The 17,010-nt window shown below is 30.1% G+C and overlaps 1 long non-coding RNA gene across 1 annotated transcript; it reads right to left on the bottom strand.

The window, feature by feature from the left end:
• Window positions 1–5,576: 5,576 nt before the first annotated feature.
• LOC123263754 lies at window positions 5,577–16,822 on the bottom strand. The gene is made up of 3 exons (XR_006509216.1): window positions 16,812–16,822; window positions 9,858–9,860; window positions 5,577–5,893 (listed from the first exon to the last, which is right to left on the bottom strand). It is a non-coding gene; the product is annotated as an uncharacterized LOC123263754 (long non-coding RNA).
• Between the last annotated feature and the right edge of the window lie 188 nt (window positions 16,823–17,010).

Here is a 17,010-nt window from a genome sequence, read left to right as displayed (position 1 = left end):
TAATTATAATTGAATCAGGAACTTGATTGATATGTATGATTATAAATTCACTAGGATTATCATTGAGAAACTTGTATTGGGATTAATACATCATGAAAATATATATCGACTGAAAAGTTACTCACATAAAGTTCAAACAAATTACATTTTGGCTTCACACCAATGTCTAAAACTCTTATCCCGTATTGCAATTGCTGTTCGATGTTAAGATCTTGAGTTTTTGATTTTTTTGAGATCGTTCTGTACGAGAATGATGAGTGCGTCCCGATTCCCGACTAGAAATTTCAGTAAGGCAGTGATTTGGCGCAAGTAAGGCATCCCGACTAGAAATTGTAGTGAGGAATGCCGAAGAATTAGTGAGGGGCAAGTTTGGCTTACCTAACTTAGGTAAGCCTAATTTGCGCCTTCTTAAATCCACGTTAGGTAAAACGAAGATTGGCATGCCAAATTTGCATGTAATTTGGGACATCTATGGCAAGCCGAACTTCGGCGAACCTTTGGAATGCCTGACTAGCTGGAAGTAACGATAACCAAAGATTTGCCGAAGTTTGGCTTGCCATAAATGTCCCTAATTACCTTTAAGTTTGGTAAACCGAACTTTCGTAAGCCTTTGGATTTTATAATTTCCTGCAAGTTAGGTATTCCAAACATTCGCCAAACTTCGTCTTACCATAGATGGCCCCAATTACTTTCAAGTTTGGCAAACCGAACTTCCGTAGACCTTTGGATTTTATAATTTCCTGCTAGTTAGGCATTCCAAACGTTTGACGAACTTCGGCGTTTCTTGCCAAAGTACTCTAAAACGGAGTGGGAGAAGATATTTGGCTTTAAGTCTTTCCAAGGTTAAGCCTTTTAGTTCTATACATATAAAAGTGTGTATTTATGAGAGTATTTGTGTATTGTACATATAAACATGGTGTCTCATGTACCCGACTAGAAATTTCAGTGAGGCATATGCCGAAGAACCAATTCGGGGCTAGTTTGGCTTGCCTAACTTAGGCTTGCCTAGATTATACCTCATAAAAACCAAGGTAGGCAGAACGAAATGTTTGGCTTGCCATATTTTAACGTAACTAGGAAAGTTTCATGGATTCCTTAAGTCTGATATATCATGGGAACGCCGAACTGGTTTCAAGTAACGATAACCTGAGTTTTGCTAGTTTGGAGCGAACTTGGCTTTCCGAACTTAGGCTAGCCCAATTCGAATCTTATTTGTTTTAAATTAGGCAAGCCGAACATTGGTTGTGCTTATAAGTATCTTGAAGTAAGAGGTCGCTCATCATCGGCGTAGCGTCGCTGTATGGTATAGGGCCCTCGTGCGTCGGGTACCGTGTTTGAGTCTCGCGTTCGACATGTACGATTTTTAATAATTAATAATTACTAATTATAATTACTATTAAGGCGAGTGTGAAGTAAAGTTAAGTGTTATGTGTGATTAGTGTATCTAACTCCTCCATCATCTCCTTCCCCCTTGACTTATCAAATCTACCAATCAAAAAAAACCTCTTCACATTAAAAAACGCTCCAAAAAACAAAAAAAAAAATTACAGAAAAAATAAAATTAAATAATAAAAATAATATTAAATAAAAGCAACAAAGAATTTGTTTTTTTTTTTTAATTCATGAAATATTTAAAAAATTCAGTCCTAAATTTAATATTTATACTTAAAGTAGTAAAAGAAGATAAAAAAATAAGCATTTGTTATTATTAATTTTCGCTTGATAATAAAAAAGCTAAAAATCAAGAAAGAATTAGATTTGGATTCTTCGTTGCGAATTTGGTTTCCAAACTGCAACCTAATCAGGAAGCCAAGTTAGGCTGAGCCTCGCAACTGCGTTACATCCCAAACTTCGGCCTGGTTTGGATGCCTCACTTACTGCAAGTTTGGAATTCGGCATGCCTTACTTGCGCCAAATCACTGCCTCACTGAAATTTCTAGTCGGGATTTACCCAGAATCGGCAAAGCACAATTACATACTCAAAAATTGGTGATCTTTTCTTATTTGTCAACTTTCGAATAAACTTCATTCTAAAATAATCAGTCATAATATGTTATCGCAATTAAATTTTATTTTTGACGGTATAACTTTTTATTGAAGTACACTGATAAAAAAATTGACTTGACTCAAGAGCCAAACTCTTGAACCAAGAATTCCATTTCGAAGAAAATGATTTTCTTGAATCATGAGAATAAATTCTTGACTCAAGAAAAGTTTCTTAGACCAAGAATAATTTCTTAGCTCAAGAATTTATTCTCTTGACTCAAGAAAATCATTTTCTTCAAAATGGTATTCTTGGTTCAAGACTTTGGCTCTTGAGTCAAGTCAATTTTTTTATCAGTGTAGTCAAATATAGATTAATCGTTTAATGGCTCTTCATTTCTCCGGAAAAAAAAATATTTTCGAAGCATACATTTCTGTATGGGTGAAAATTTTTACAAAATTATTTAGTTTGGAGCCAATGAAATTCAGTAAAACTTAATTGTAATTTTGTAATTGTGTTCCTATATAATATAGTAATTTTCACATGAATTAGATTATTGTGTCAGATAAATTGCGTTAGTCTTAAAAACTTTTAATTGTAAATTTAAAAATTAATTGAGTTTTCTTATCTGTTATTTTATATTATTTTTTTATCGGTTTTTTTTTTTATAGTTTCAAAGATATGAAATCCAATAAATAATTTAATGAATTTTTTCTATAAAGTAAAAAATTTTGTTCTCTTGGTCGAAAGAATTCACTTTCTCTCCTGTGAAAAAATTTTTGATAGTACCAAATTTGGTTATAAATACATAAATGAAATAATAATTTATTAAAATTCTTCAATTTTTTATTTTTCTAAATATATGTACGCCAATTAAGATATATTGAAAAATGATTTGCTTAATAGTTAATTAAATTAAAAATTAATATCAAATAAACTTCTCAATAGAGTCAAAAAATTATTCAGTATTTTAAATCTCTTCATCAATAGTTTTTTCGTTTGCACATTATTTAAAAATTTTACAATTTAATTAAATGAGATTAAACGTAGCGATTTTGATAGTTCTCCGCTTTGGCTTAACTACTTTAGATCTTGTTTTGTTTATAATTTGATATTTAAATGTATTTGATTTATTTCTATTTATTGAATTAAAACTTTTATAAAAAATCTAATTATATATTGTTATAATTAGTCAAAAAAATTACGTTTTAATTTAAAACTTAACCCCTTTAACATGTTAAGTGCACTTCAAATTTAAATCTCTTGTAAGGAAACGATTCAGCGATCATGCACCCTCTGTCGGAGATTTTCAACACTATTTTCAATCAAAAAATTATATCTTGGCATGTATGACCATATCAGGTCAAATATGGACTTTAAACCTCTAAATTGAAATTTTCGTCAAAGAACTAAAAGACTGCAGTCAAGAATTTTATTGTTGAGCGAAGCATTTTAGTTTGCAATAATTACAAAGTATGTAAAAATTTTGCTAGTTCAGCATTGTGTATCCTTACACTAAAAAGTATTATTCTAAAAGTAAACAATACTTATAAACCAATAAAAATAACTCATTATCAATTGATAATGAGCACCTGTATTCACGAATATACTTTTTCTAATCTCCTGTACTAAGACTATTAAATAAAATAAAAGAAAAATGAATTGAATTGAATACCAAACAGAAGAGAATGAAACGATAGTAAGCACTTTCCTTGAGCTCGTAGAGCCTACAGCAAGCCCAACTCATCTGTATCTATAAACTGCGCGAGAAATCCTCCATTTTGTCTTAGCGCTGCGCACGCGTTGCCAAGCAACAGCCCTTACGCTCCACTCATTTATAATTCAGCAGCCAATGCGGGCCACGCGGCAGTACCAACTGCCACCCCCGCATTCTCTCAACGCGCTTATTCGAGTAGAGACTAGAACTCAACTCTGCTCACTCTTACTCTGGTGTACTGAACTCCCTCGCTTTCAAACGCAAAGACCGACGATCACGCACCCACGCACGCACATCTCCCTATACAGCACAGCCAACGTATCAACCCTCCATCTCGATATATGTCTACATACTCTAAGTCTATAGACCACATACAACTCAACCCTTACTATACCTACCACCTTCTATACACCTTATCCTTCACAATGTCTAAAATCATTCTCTCACTCTTACTAGCGTACACACTTTCCATCACTCTCAGTCTCTCTTGTACTAAACTTTTTCTTCCGTCGCTTCTCTTTGTCTTTTGTATTCTATAGTTACTTTTACCCTCAAAGCAGTAGCAGTGGTAGTAAACCGTTATCTCTACTCTTTACTCTCCACTTGTTACACACACTCCGTACTTCTTCTTTCTCTCTCTCTCTTGTTTTATACTTTTTTTGCTTTGCCTTGACTTATCAACGCGTCACTTGGATTCTTTCCATACTCTATGCTGTAAAACTTTACAAAGTTACTCAGAGCTTGGTAAAATCCCGCGAAAGCTTTGTCCTCTTAGTTTAAATAAATGTATGCTTTATACCATAGTTACGAAATTTTTCAAATATTGTTTTATTTTTTGAGTACATTGTAAAGATTTTTTTACAGAAATTATTATATCATTCAATAAATTTATGAGTATCGATTCAATCTCGATGAAACTATTTATTGTATTGATGGATAAATTGATGGATAAATTTCAATTAAATCTCATAAAAACCGCAGATGTCCGATTTTACTATTTTCAAACAAAATAATTTATATTTTCCACTCAAGAATATCTTTACCTTGAATTAAGATAGGCGGTAACATTAATTTAAGATATCACCGATTTATTTTAAGAATATAGATTGAAAAAAAAAAAAAAATTTTTTTTTCATTTTTAAGTATTCTTTTGATATTTTGAATGATGAAAATTTTTTATATAACGAGAATATACGAAAATTCTTAAATGAAGACGGTATTATTTTTATAAAAATTCAATTATAATTGAAAGATATTGTATTTTTTTTTATAAAGAATCGTTACTTCGTAGCTTTTAACGAAGGTTTTTTTTAAATACATAAAAAAAATAACTTTATTTTATGGTTTCTTCGAATTTAATTTAAAGCATAAAATTCAAGAAACATTAAATGAGAAAAACATTAAGTGTCTCGTCCGGTCTTTCAAAAATTTTCCCGAACATGGCCTGTTCTCAGTGTGTCTAGAGATAAAAAAAAATCCTAAGTACACAAATATAAAGGTAGTTTTATTGCCCTCAGTTGAATAGCGTCACAGACCAGGCTTGGGAAAGTTTTAAAATAATTTTTGAATAAGATAAATTTAGAAGAATATAAAGAAAATAAAAACTCAAAAAATAAAATAAAGATTAGATAATAAATAATTTTATTCAAATAACAATGAATCATTCATGTAAAATAACTATTAAGATAAAATAATATTTTAAATAATAATGAACAAATTACGCAAATGATTAAATAATGAAATAACTTACTTAAAATAATTATTAAGTTGAAATAATTGTTAAATTAAAATAATTTACTTGAATAATTAAGTTAACTATTATTAATTAAATAAATATATAAATTAGTTAAAAATTACAAATATAAAGATAAATGATTTAGTTTAAGATAAGGAAAGTGTGTATATGTGTATTGATGTGTGCATGTAAATGTGTTTACGTGTACACCGATTCATAGATGCATATATAGTCTATAAGTTAGAAAGAGAGGGATAGCGTGCCCTCTGGGCCCGAAGAGGGGAGTTCAAGCGAACATCTTCGGAAAAACCCGGAAGAGAGGGTAGAAGCTAAGGAAAAGAAGCCTAGGCAACTAACTGGGTACTGTTTTCCCCCTAAATAGTAATTTTGGGAATGCCCAAGTTTTTCGAGGCCCAGAGATCCTCGCATGAACTCGTCCTTGTCCAGCAGTCCAGTTCTAATCAGTCTAGAGAGTAGTAGGGTAGTCGAATTCTAAGTCCTCGGCTAGGAGGTACTCTCGTGCAGGAGTCTCACCAGAGACTCCCGTCGAGAAATCCTTTCTTTAATATGTTGATTATTTATAAAAAAAGAATACAGTGTAATAGTAATAAATTGCGTAAACAAAAGTAAATTCATTGAGCAAATTAAATTTTGAACCAAATAAAGTAAATTAAAAATCAAAGAATAAATAGTGATTAAAATAATTAATTGTCGATGAAACAACTTCAGGTAATGTCTATCTTTTGTAATTCTCCAATGTAAAATTTGAATGTTAATTTACAATTAAGTAAAATTTGTATCAATCTAGTTTATGTTCAATATATATTAAATAAAATAAATAATAATTTTTATTAATAAATCCTGTCCCTCTAGTCTTATGGGTTCCCGGTCTAGTGGTGATAACTCACCAGGACCAAAATAAATTAAATTCGTTTTTGTCCAATCTGGACATAACAGAATTTTATCTATCTCACGAAGATAATATACTTTTGATCGAACTTTTAGAGTTTCTTAAGCTAAGAAAACGAGTTTTAAGATAAAAAATTCTTGAATGAAAATAATTTTTTGGATCAAGAATATTCGTCTTGAATCAAGTAGTTTTTTTTCTTTTTGCGCCGTGTATTCATAACAATATTCCTAGTTTGCATTCTTAGCGCTGATTTCCGTAAAAAAGTATTACATTCAAAGAATTAATTTTCATAATAACAACCGCAGTAGTATATTACTCATGAAGATTGAAAATAATTGTTCAAATATTTCATTATACTACTATGATAGGAAATTAAAACCACTATTACATCTTCAACTATACATTTATTAACAATTATTATCATAATTATGATGATTAATTAGCAACCTTACCGCATAGTTTATTTTTAATTTTAATGCCAAAAAAGGATAAAGATAGCTTTAGATAATAACGGATATAACGGGCGTGGCGAATGATTTGCGGGTCGTCAGAGAGCCATGAGCGAAGCGAGGAGTTGGAGTCCCCAGTCTCGCTCTCACCTCATAATAAATTCATGGTTCATTATCATAGCGAATCATGGCCCATCAGGTTTTGATTGTCCTGTACATCGCTGTTACTTCAAACTAATGCGACTGCGCTCATACGACCGCTAGATGACCTTATATTAAACCTACAAAGCTCCTCATCGTTATCCGACTTATTATACAGTTTTACTATTATTATTATTATCTCAACTAAAAACTAAAAATTAGAAATGAAATTGGATTAATATTGATAAGTATTTTGTTGGTTATAAGAATAAATGAAACTAGAAAAATTAATTAATTGCAAGTTGAGGGAAATGAAAAGATTTATGTCGACGCATGCATTAGTCTTTACCGAAAGATAATCGGATTCCGCACTCGATCAAGCCTCGCTCTAATTCACCATTCAAATGCACTGAGAGATTATGGATGAGTACAGGATATAGTATCGTATAGTACCATATACAATGGTATAGTATTAGTATGGTACTACTATATACTACATTGTATGGTACAGTGAAAATAGAGTTCCAGCTTTATTGCGTCCATCAGTGGTAAAGGTACACGTTCAATCTGACGAATTGAAAATTCTAAAAATTTCAAAGCTTATAATATTGAATCTGCTTCTGCTTGTCTATCTACTACTACCGTGGATAATATATCGCATTATTTAATCTATTTCACATGAGATTTTGATGATGGATAGATTTTGGAAAGGGTTCGAATCTGTTGAATTTGTTAATAAGAAAGTACTTTTATGATTATAATTATGTTACATTAAATTGTTTAATATTTTATTTAAATAGTATTATAAGTAAGAGGATACACTAAAAGTTAGCATAAAATTTAGTTAAAATTGGTTCGCGATATTGATTAGTTGAAAATTTAATTTTTGTAATTGCAAAATTTTTTGATCTTCAAAAGTAGAACTTTTTAGTTTGCGTTTTTAAAGTTTAATCATGCAGCTATCTGCTCTTAAAAACATCAAACCCTTTATCGATCATCTCAGAAAGTTATTAGGGATTGAAAATTAAATTCTTAACATATATAATGTTATGAAAAATTAATATAATATTGTCAAAGTCGATAAAACAAATAATTAATATTTTAACAGTTTTTTTTTATTTAGGTATTTTATGTTATTACATAGAAAAAAAGTGTTGAAAATAGTTAAAATCAATTATTTATTATTTTATATAATATTTTTAAAACTATTCCCCAATTTTTTTATTTTGAGTAAAAAATAAAGATTCACTTTGGTGATTGTCAAGTAACGAAGTAAATCTCAAAAATTATTATTAAAAATTCGTTGAGAATAAAATATGAGAAAAAATCCAAAAAATAATTTTATGATATAATTTTTAAAACAATTGAAATTAATACACAGTATTATTAAACATAAATAATAGTAAAAGCAATAAATTTCAGTTTGGAAAAACATTTTTAAAATAAAATTATTCATTTAATATTCGTTATCTTTTTTTTAAGCCCAGGATTTAAATGATTTGAATTTCATAATAATTGAAATGTAAGATTCGCTAATTCTAATTTCCTGTACATTGAATCATTAATCGCATTAATCTATCTGAACGCAATAGATTTTAATGACCATTATCATTTGCATAATCTAAATCGTAACGGGGAAAAAAAACATAATGACAACGATAATTAATGTAAGTCCGATCGTAATTGAGCAGACATTGAGTTCCTGACAAGTTATAAACTATAATAAATTATCAGTCTCAATAGAAAAGTGACCGCATAAGTCGTTTACTGTCAACTCAACCGTACGACCATAGTTCCAGTTACCGCGACGGCGCATTAAACATTTATGCTTAATTAAACCTAATTTGCGTGCAAAAAGGCGTAGAGTCGTGAGTAAAGGTCATAAGGAAAATTCGAAGATACTTTTTATTCTATTATTCAAAAGACAAACACACGATATATGTTTATTTGTTTTTCACACGCTATACATACTTCATAAATAACTATAGATATCTGTAACACTTTAAGGTTCTTCATGCACAACATACTTGCCTTTGATTTGATATGCACCCTTATGTATGTAACATAAATATAACTCGTAAATAAAAAAAATTTTCAGGTGTAAATATATGTATTTTTTTGAAGAATATTTATACATTTAAAATTCTTGATCCTTATACAATTGAAACCACTCGAGAACCCTAATGGTAATGGACAATGTCCCCCGTTCTTAGTCTGTCTAAAGTGAAAGAGGGCTGGCTCCGAGCTTGACAATCCTCTAATTACTTTAAAGTAGTTTTCAATTCCCCAACTTTTGTCGCGACTGTTCCAACTGCATGGGAGCTTCACCGTATGTTTAAACATCGAGTGGAAGATCCCAGAGATTTAGAGTATTTTAATTTTATTATTTTCAATCTTATTGCGGTTTAAACTAGGCATTGTTCTAATAAATAAATTTTGTGATTTTTTTTTTTTTAATTTTCAAGCTTTTATAAAATTGTTCTTTATTATTTAGAGGAGTTCAGTGATTTTTTGCAGAAATATTAAACAGATTATTTATAAATGAATCATGTAAAATGATAATGATTTAAAAAAAAATATTCGGAAACGTAGAACGTGGAAAGGGGGTCGAAGTCAAAGAACAGGAGTAAATTTGGATTGGGACGTGTGGTAGGCAGGCAGATGACGGCGTGTTGGGTACTGCATAATGAATAATGCCGAAGCTGGAACCACAAGCTATTCCTGTCTTTCTACTTGGGTGACTGAATGACAGGTTGGTCTAGGAAAAACCGCTGATTGGCCGTACATGCTCGTGGTTCACATTCCTGATGCCGTCTAGCGTGTCTATGTTTTATCTAACTCGACGTTGACCGAGCTAAATTTCTGATTGGTTTAAAGAATAAAAATGACTTAAAAGGTTTCATTTCACATTCAATGACGACCTGCTGGTTTATTCATTACCACGTGGACGTTATACGTTTTCATTTTCACGGTTTTAAAGTTGTTGATCGATTTATAAATAGAAAATTAGTTGATCTTTTGAGTAAAACTTGCTGAAATTTTTTATTTTTTTAAAATTTTTACTAGATCACACTGAATAAATAAATAATTAATTGTAAGCAGCGTCCATTTTACCAAAATAAAAAATAAATAAAGCTTAAATTAAAGATAATTAAGTGAACTTTCAGATGAGATTAATATATTTAAACTATATATTTAAAAATACGAAGAATGTCTTGATTCAAGAATAGTATATTGTATATTCAAGTATATTGAACATCTATAGGGCAGTAAAGTAAGAAATGTCTCAGATCACATGTAATTGTAATAAACCCTGAATAAAAAAAAGTATTGAGACAAAGAAAAAAGTATTGAAAAATATTGGATTGACTAGGAAACCAATACTTTTTTCTTTGTCTCAATACTTTTTTTAACTTCCGGCTAAGAAAATTAAAAATTTTCGAAATCGAGTTTTTAACGGATCTCCACGTTTTGAGGCCCTAGGAAACTGTCCTGATTATTCCCGTGATTATGTCCGTGCGGCTATGTGTGTGTGTGTGCGTGTGTGTGTGGGTGTGTGTGCGCGCGCGTGTGTGTGTGTGTGTGTGTGCGTGTGTGTGTGGGTGTGTGTGCGCGCGCGTGTGTGTGTGTGTGTGTAAATCTTTAATAATTTTTGAACGGCTTAACCGATCGGATCGAGATTAGTGACGATCCACAGCATATCATTGCCCTTAAATTTTGTGAAAATTTGAATTAATTCCATTAGCTAGATTTTGGGAAATCTTAAAATTAAAATTTTTCAAAAATGATTTTTTCGAAATATCATTCAGATAATGCTGAAGCGCTGAATGTGCGACGTGATATTGAAGCAGAAGCTCAAGAAATTACAAAAAATCTAGCACCGTTAAAATTAGTTGAAAGATACCGTACTTACTACAATTATTTTATTAATTGGAAAAATTCTAACGCAGGAGATGCGCTCAATGAAAATGTTTTGTTAGTATACTTTGAGGATTTGATGTAAACATTGGCACCTAGTACACTCTGGAGTCGCTGGTCTATGTTGAAAACAATGATCAGCATTAATCACGACATTGATAGTAATAAATACGCCAAATTAAAAACTTCAATCAAAAATTTCTTTAAAGGTCGTGTTTCCAAAAAATCCCAAATACTATCATGGAGTCAATTGAAAAAATTTATTAATGAAGCTCTTGATTATATTTTTTTAGCCACGAAGGTAAATATTAAATAACTATTTAACTATTTAACTATTTTTCGAATTCCATCGTTCCTTCATTTTTTTATTGCTATTTTACTTTTATGAACATATGTCCCGCTAATAAAAACAAAAGACAAGCATTTTTCCTTGATTCTTTTGTTTTCATGGATTTCAACGGGGTATATTAGACAGATTATGTTCCTTTACATTCAGCTATGAATCTACTCACACAATCCCACGCACCCACATGCTGACTCCCACCCACCCACCCACCAACTAGAAGAATCATCGAAGGATTCCTAACTATATAGTCACTCATCACGAAATTTCGGGAACCATAGGACCTAAAAAAGTGAAACTTGGTAGAAATATTACTTTTGCTATGTAGAGGTAAGCTAAGAACGTATTTAAAGAAATTCTTCCCCCAAAGGGGTTTGCGGGGGCATTAAAAATAAAAAATTCCCGTTTTCAAACTATAGCTTCTATAGACTTCAAATTTAGTAGAAATCTTCTGTAAGAGATGTAGAAATAGTCTATGAACGAATTTTACGATAGCTTACCTCACAGGGCGTTGCGGGGGTGGGTATTAACGATGAAAATTTTTAATTTCTAAACCATAGCTCCTATAGACTCCAAATTTAGCTAGTCTTCTATATGTGATGCAGAAATGACCTAAGAGCGGATTTTGCAGTAACTCCCGTCAATGTCACTTCAGAAGAAAAAATTTTTTTTCCTACTTTTTTTTAGATTTCTCTAAATTTCTCAAAATCTATCGGTCCAAATCGGTTCAAATTAACAGAAAATCTAAGTTTGGCGAAGCCCTTTCGAATGGCACCAACCGCAATGAAATCGGTTCAACCGTTCAAAAGTTATAAGAGGTTTACATACTTAAACACACACACACACACACACACACACACACACACACACACACACACACACACACACACACACACGTACATACATACAGACATAGTGACACCCTCGCGGGAATAGTCAGGAAAGCTTCCTAGGACCTCAAAACGTCGAGATCTGATGAAAACTCGATTTTCGAAAAACGGGGTAAAACCAATAACTTCCCGATTTTTGAAAATTTTCAATTTTCTTAGCGGGAAGTTAAAAAAACAAACTTTATTTGAAATTTTTTATGTAACTGATTGAACTCTGAACGAACTTAAATATTATGTAAAATAACATTATCTCCGGTGAATTCATATTTGTATCTGAATGTACATCTTAAGAATGGATTTGCTTTAGATACTACAAAAACGATAAAGGAATCTCATGACGCACTTACCAAACGTTGAATCCTTGCTGACTCTTAGACGTAACAGGATGAATAATAAATCGAAGGATGATATCCATCTTGTGCTTCAAGAAAACTCTGTTGGAAGAAGATGAGGATAACGGTATTGCGTGACAGGAGCTGATGAATATTAATCGTGGTGAGAAAGTGCAAGGGCACATGAAAGATTGCGAGTGAGATGAAGAGAAGCACCCGAAAACTTGGCAGCTTTATCTCGGCATTACTTGAAAATTTATTCATATATAATGAACGGGTAAATAATGCAACGGGTTAACCCCTTGTTCCTCGCGGCTTCTACCCCACGAAGGCCTACTGTAGACCGGCTCCGACTCCGGCATCACTACCAGCAGCATATCAACCTGCGATGAGATCGGGGAGACTGGGAGTCTAAAGAGTTACAGTGTACATACGGGAGTCCGGAATACCAGTTCTTCAAGTCCTTATCTACAACCTTAAACTCAAACTATATACAACTTCTATCTCCTCTTCTTATTCTCAAACTTCTCTTATATTGCTCTTCTCTTACCCTTTCAATTCATTCCATTATACTTCACTCACACAAAAAAAATGTATGTTTTTGATTGAGTACAAAAACTAGAAAAGCTGACTTTTTTCTCATCCCGTGAGAAAATTTTGTGTTATGGTTATATCAAGCTATGCATGAGAATAAAAAAATAATTTGTTATAATTTAAAAGATTGGAGCTCTCAAAACTCCAAATTTTTTAGTCTAATTTTTTCCCTAGGTTGTGAATAGAACTTCATTATAACTTAAAATTTAAGTCAATATTCGGTCAATCAACCCGCTTGTTTATTTCTATAATAAGCATAAAATAATTTTCATAAAATTTGACTTTTTTTGGCTTAGTTAAAATCGATTTAAGTTAAAATAAAAAGTTACAATTAAGTTAAAATAAAATTAATTTTAACATAATTTTGTTAATTACAATGCATAAAAAGTTAAAACTAAAATGAAAAACATCGTACAGAAGCAGTCGTATGCCTGCGTATAATAAGGGTTCATTCTGGTTTGTAACTTTTAAAAAAATTATTTTTTTTTCACATTTTTCGAAAGTACATAGGGTAAATTTACCAGTAGTTGACCGATTAAGAATTTTTGGCATTTCAATTGATCGTAATTTAATTATTATACGCTAAAAAAAAAAAAAAATTTAAGTTTATTTAAACTTTAAATATTCAAGTTTTTGATAAGTGATGTTATTTATTCGAATTATTCATAAAATTACATATAAATTCACATTTAAATGCAGGTAAGATAAAAACACCAGTAGTTGACCGGCTTGAACCAGTAAATTGACCGGAGTGTTCCAGTAGTTGACCGATTATCAAACATTGGTTATTTTGTAAATTTTAATTAGTTTTTTATGTTTAATGTATAATGTTTTTATGCATATTTATTTAAATTAGATTTGTATTATTAGTAAACAAAATTCGTTTAGTTTAGAACAAAACTAATAATAATAAAAAAGTAACAGATTAGTAAATTAAACTTCGATTCAATAATGACAAAAGCAAAACATTTTTTTGAGGCACACATATGCAATTATTAAAAATAATAACTATTATTTAAAATAAACTATTAATTACTATAAATTTATGTCTATATATTTCTAATATCAACAAAAAAATTCATATTTAAACTTGTTACACTGATAGAAGGATTTGTTTATATTTAATGATGTTTGTTAATATCATAGGGTTTAATAAATATTTATTAACAGTTTATAAATTATTTATTAAATACGATTTATTAACTGTTAATAAATATTCATTAATGTTTAATGAATATTTGTTAACTTTTAACAAATATTTATTTAAAATCAAAAGCAAAAATAGCAATTTTCTTTTAACACTTTTAACAACCCTACAGCTGGAATACATGATAATAATTCAATTCACTAAATAAATTAATGTTTTTAATATTTTAAAATATAAAAGATAATTATGAGCTGTGATAAAATTTGGTATGTTACAGTAAACGTTATTATAAAATAATATAATTAATGTAAATAATTTGTGAAGATGATTTTTGTTTATAAGCAATTTTCATAACATATGACATTGCAAGCGAAACACAAATTCACTCAACAAAATATCTATTAACTGTTAATAAATATTGATTAAATATAAATAAATACTTATTAACTATTAATAAATGTACTCTTTTCTCCTAAATAAATTAAATTATTAATAGCTAATAAATCCTTCTATCAGTGTACAAATTTAAACTTGACTCAACAATCATCTTATTTTAAACACATTAAACAATAAGCATAAATACTTCTTTATTACTAATAATTTAATCATTATAAATTATTTTAAATAACAACACTTATGTAAACATGAAATTATCACGTAAACATATTTATATTTTTATTTTATATAGGTTAAAAACTTACAACTGTGCATGCGGTCAACTACTGGTATTTTGAAAAATAGCAGGTTCTAATAGATGACCGAAGTCATTTATTGATGGTACAACGGTGTTTTATTGTGCCAGTATCTGACTGGTCGTTGAATTGGTATTTATTTGATTGTTTTTGTCAAATCTTATTAAAAGATTTGTTAAGAAACTATTAAAGAATACTTCATAATTTAATTTGGCAAGATTAACCTAATAGAAATTTTTTTATTAACTAAAACATGTAGTCGCCTCTCGGATACTCTACTATAGTAATTGACCGATTTTAGTCAGATTATGCGTTGAAAAATTTTCATGAATTATTTTCGATGTTCTAAAAATTTAATAATATTTGGAATACCTATTCATTGTAATGATTATAAGTTCAACAATAGTTAAAAATAAATTTCAGGGTCATAAAAAATGCAGCTAATAATAGTTTTTGGACTTTTTTATGAAAGCGGTCAACTACTGGTGTCCGGTCAACTACTGGAACATTTACCCTATATCTTTAAGTATTGTGTTCAAATTTCTAAGTGATGGGACCACTGTAACTATATTATTTTACGAGGTTTATGTGGATTTTTGAGTGAAAGAAAATCAAATTTTTAAACAGACTGAATAAATTTTGCATGGTGCTGGGATCTCTGATTGACTTTAGGTAAGATTTATTTATTTATTTATTTTTTTTTTATTAAAAGAATTTTAAACGCGTTTATCTCAGAACTATACTTTTCTAGTTGACGTAAATGATATCTCCAAAACCATTGACCCAATATTAATGAAATTCAAACCACATATTCTGCATAAAAGTAGATATGGCACGAACTACAACTAAATCAATATTTTGATTTTTACTATTTTTTAGGACTAAAAACTGGGAAAAAAGCCTCATTTTTAAGTTTTTTTGTTATAATTTTAGCCATTTTGTTTTTTATCAATAAATTTTAATCTTGGTAGTTCCTGCCATAATTACTTATATATTGAAGGTATATAATTTTGGTGTAAGTGTTTCAGATGAGCCGTTATTAAGTTATCATTTACGTCAGCGACATACCAACTTCTGGAGGAACTCCGTTCACCCGTTGATTATTCATATAAAAATAAAAAAAAGAAGTTAAATATTTCTTGAGTCATTCAAGAGTTTATGTGTTGAGCTGAATAAAATTTATATCAATATCTATAATAGTTTCTATGTAAAAAAATAATAAATATTTGCTTTTTTTCGAGTACCGGAACCAGAATGATCCCTTAAGAGAGAATAAAATAAAAATATAAATGTTATAATCGACAATTTTTTAGACGGGTATTCTAATGGTAAACGCTTTGGTGATCATTAAGAATCATTTGTTAAAATGTAGTATCAATTGATCATCTTATAGTCTGGGACAGCGAAAAGAGATACACAAATTCTATGCTGACAAAAAAATTTCAAATTATTAATTTAAAATTATTTTATCTTATAAACATTTACTTATTCTCGTTATTAGTCTTCTGTCAAATTTAACTAAAAAAAAAAAAAGTAAGACAAATAGATGACCATAGATTTCGACTCAATAACTATAGTTGTTTATTTAAGATGAAACAAATCAAATTTAAAATGACAGTAATTTAAGTCAAAATCTGAAGTAAAAACGTCAGCAAATCAACGACTTCAAAAGAAATTAAGACAAATCAAGTCAAAACTGAATTTTATGTTTGATTCGGGCCCTGTTTTTCATCCACATAATTAAAAACACTTTTTAACTTCCCGCTAAGAAAATTGTAAATTTTCAAAAATCGGGAAGTTATTGTTTTCACCCCGTTTTTCGAAAATCGAGTTTTCATCAGATCTCGACGTTTTGAGGTCCTAGGAAGCCTTCCTGACTATTTCCGCAGTGACGTCACCGTGTATGTGTGTGTGTGTGTGTGTGTGTGTGTGTGTGTGTGTGTGTAAATCTCGCATAACTTTTGAACGGATCATCCGATTCGATCGAAATAAACGGCGTTCTGAAGAGTTTCTTTGCCCCTAGAATTCTGATACTAAGTTTTAGAATTTGAGTCGATCGATTTTGAGAAATCTCAAAAATAAAATTTCCAAAAATTCGTTTTTTTGAAATATCTTTTAAACGGCTGAACCGATCAATTCCAAAAACTAATCAGCTCTT

The sequence above is a fragment of the Cotesia glomerata genome, linkage group LG4 (assembly GCF_020080835.1).
Source record: "Cotesia glomerata isolate CgM1 linkage group LG4, MPM_Cglom_v2.3, whole genome shotgun sequence".
Taxonomy (NCBI): domain Eukaryota; kingdom Metazoa; phylum Arthropoda; class Insecta; order Hymenoptera; family Braconidae; genus Cotesia; species Cotesia glomerata.
This window is presented reverse-complemented; position numbering and strand designations above follow the sequence as displayed.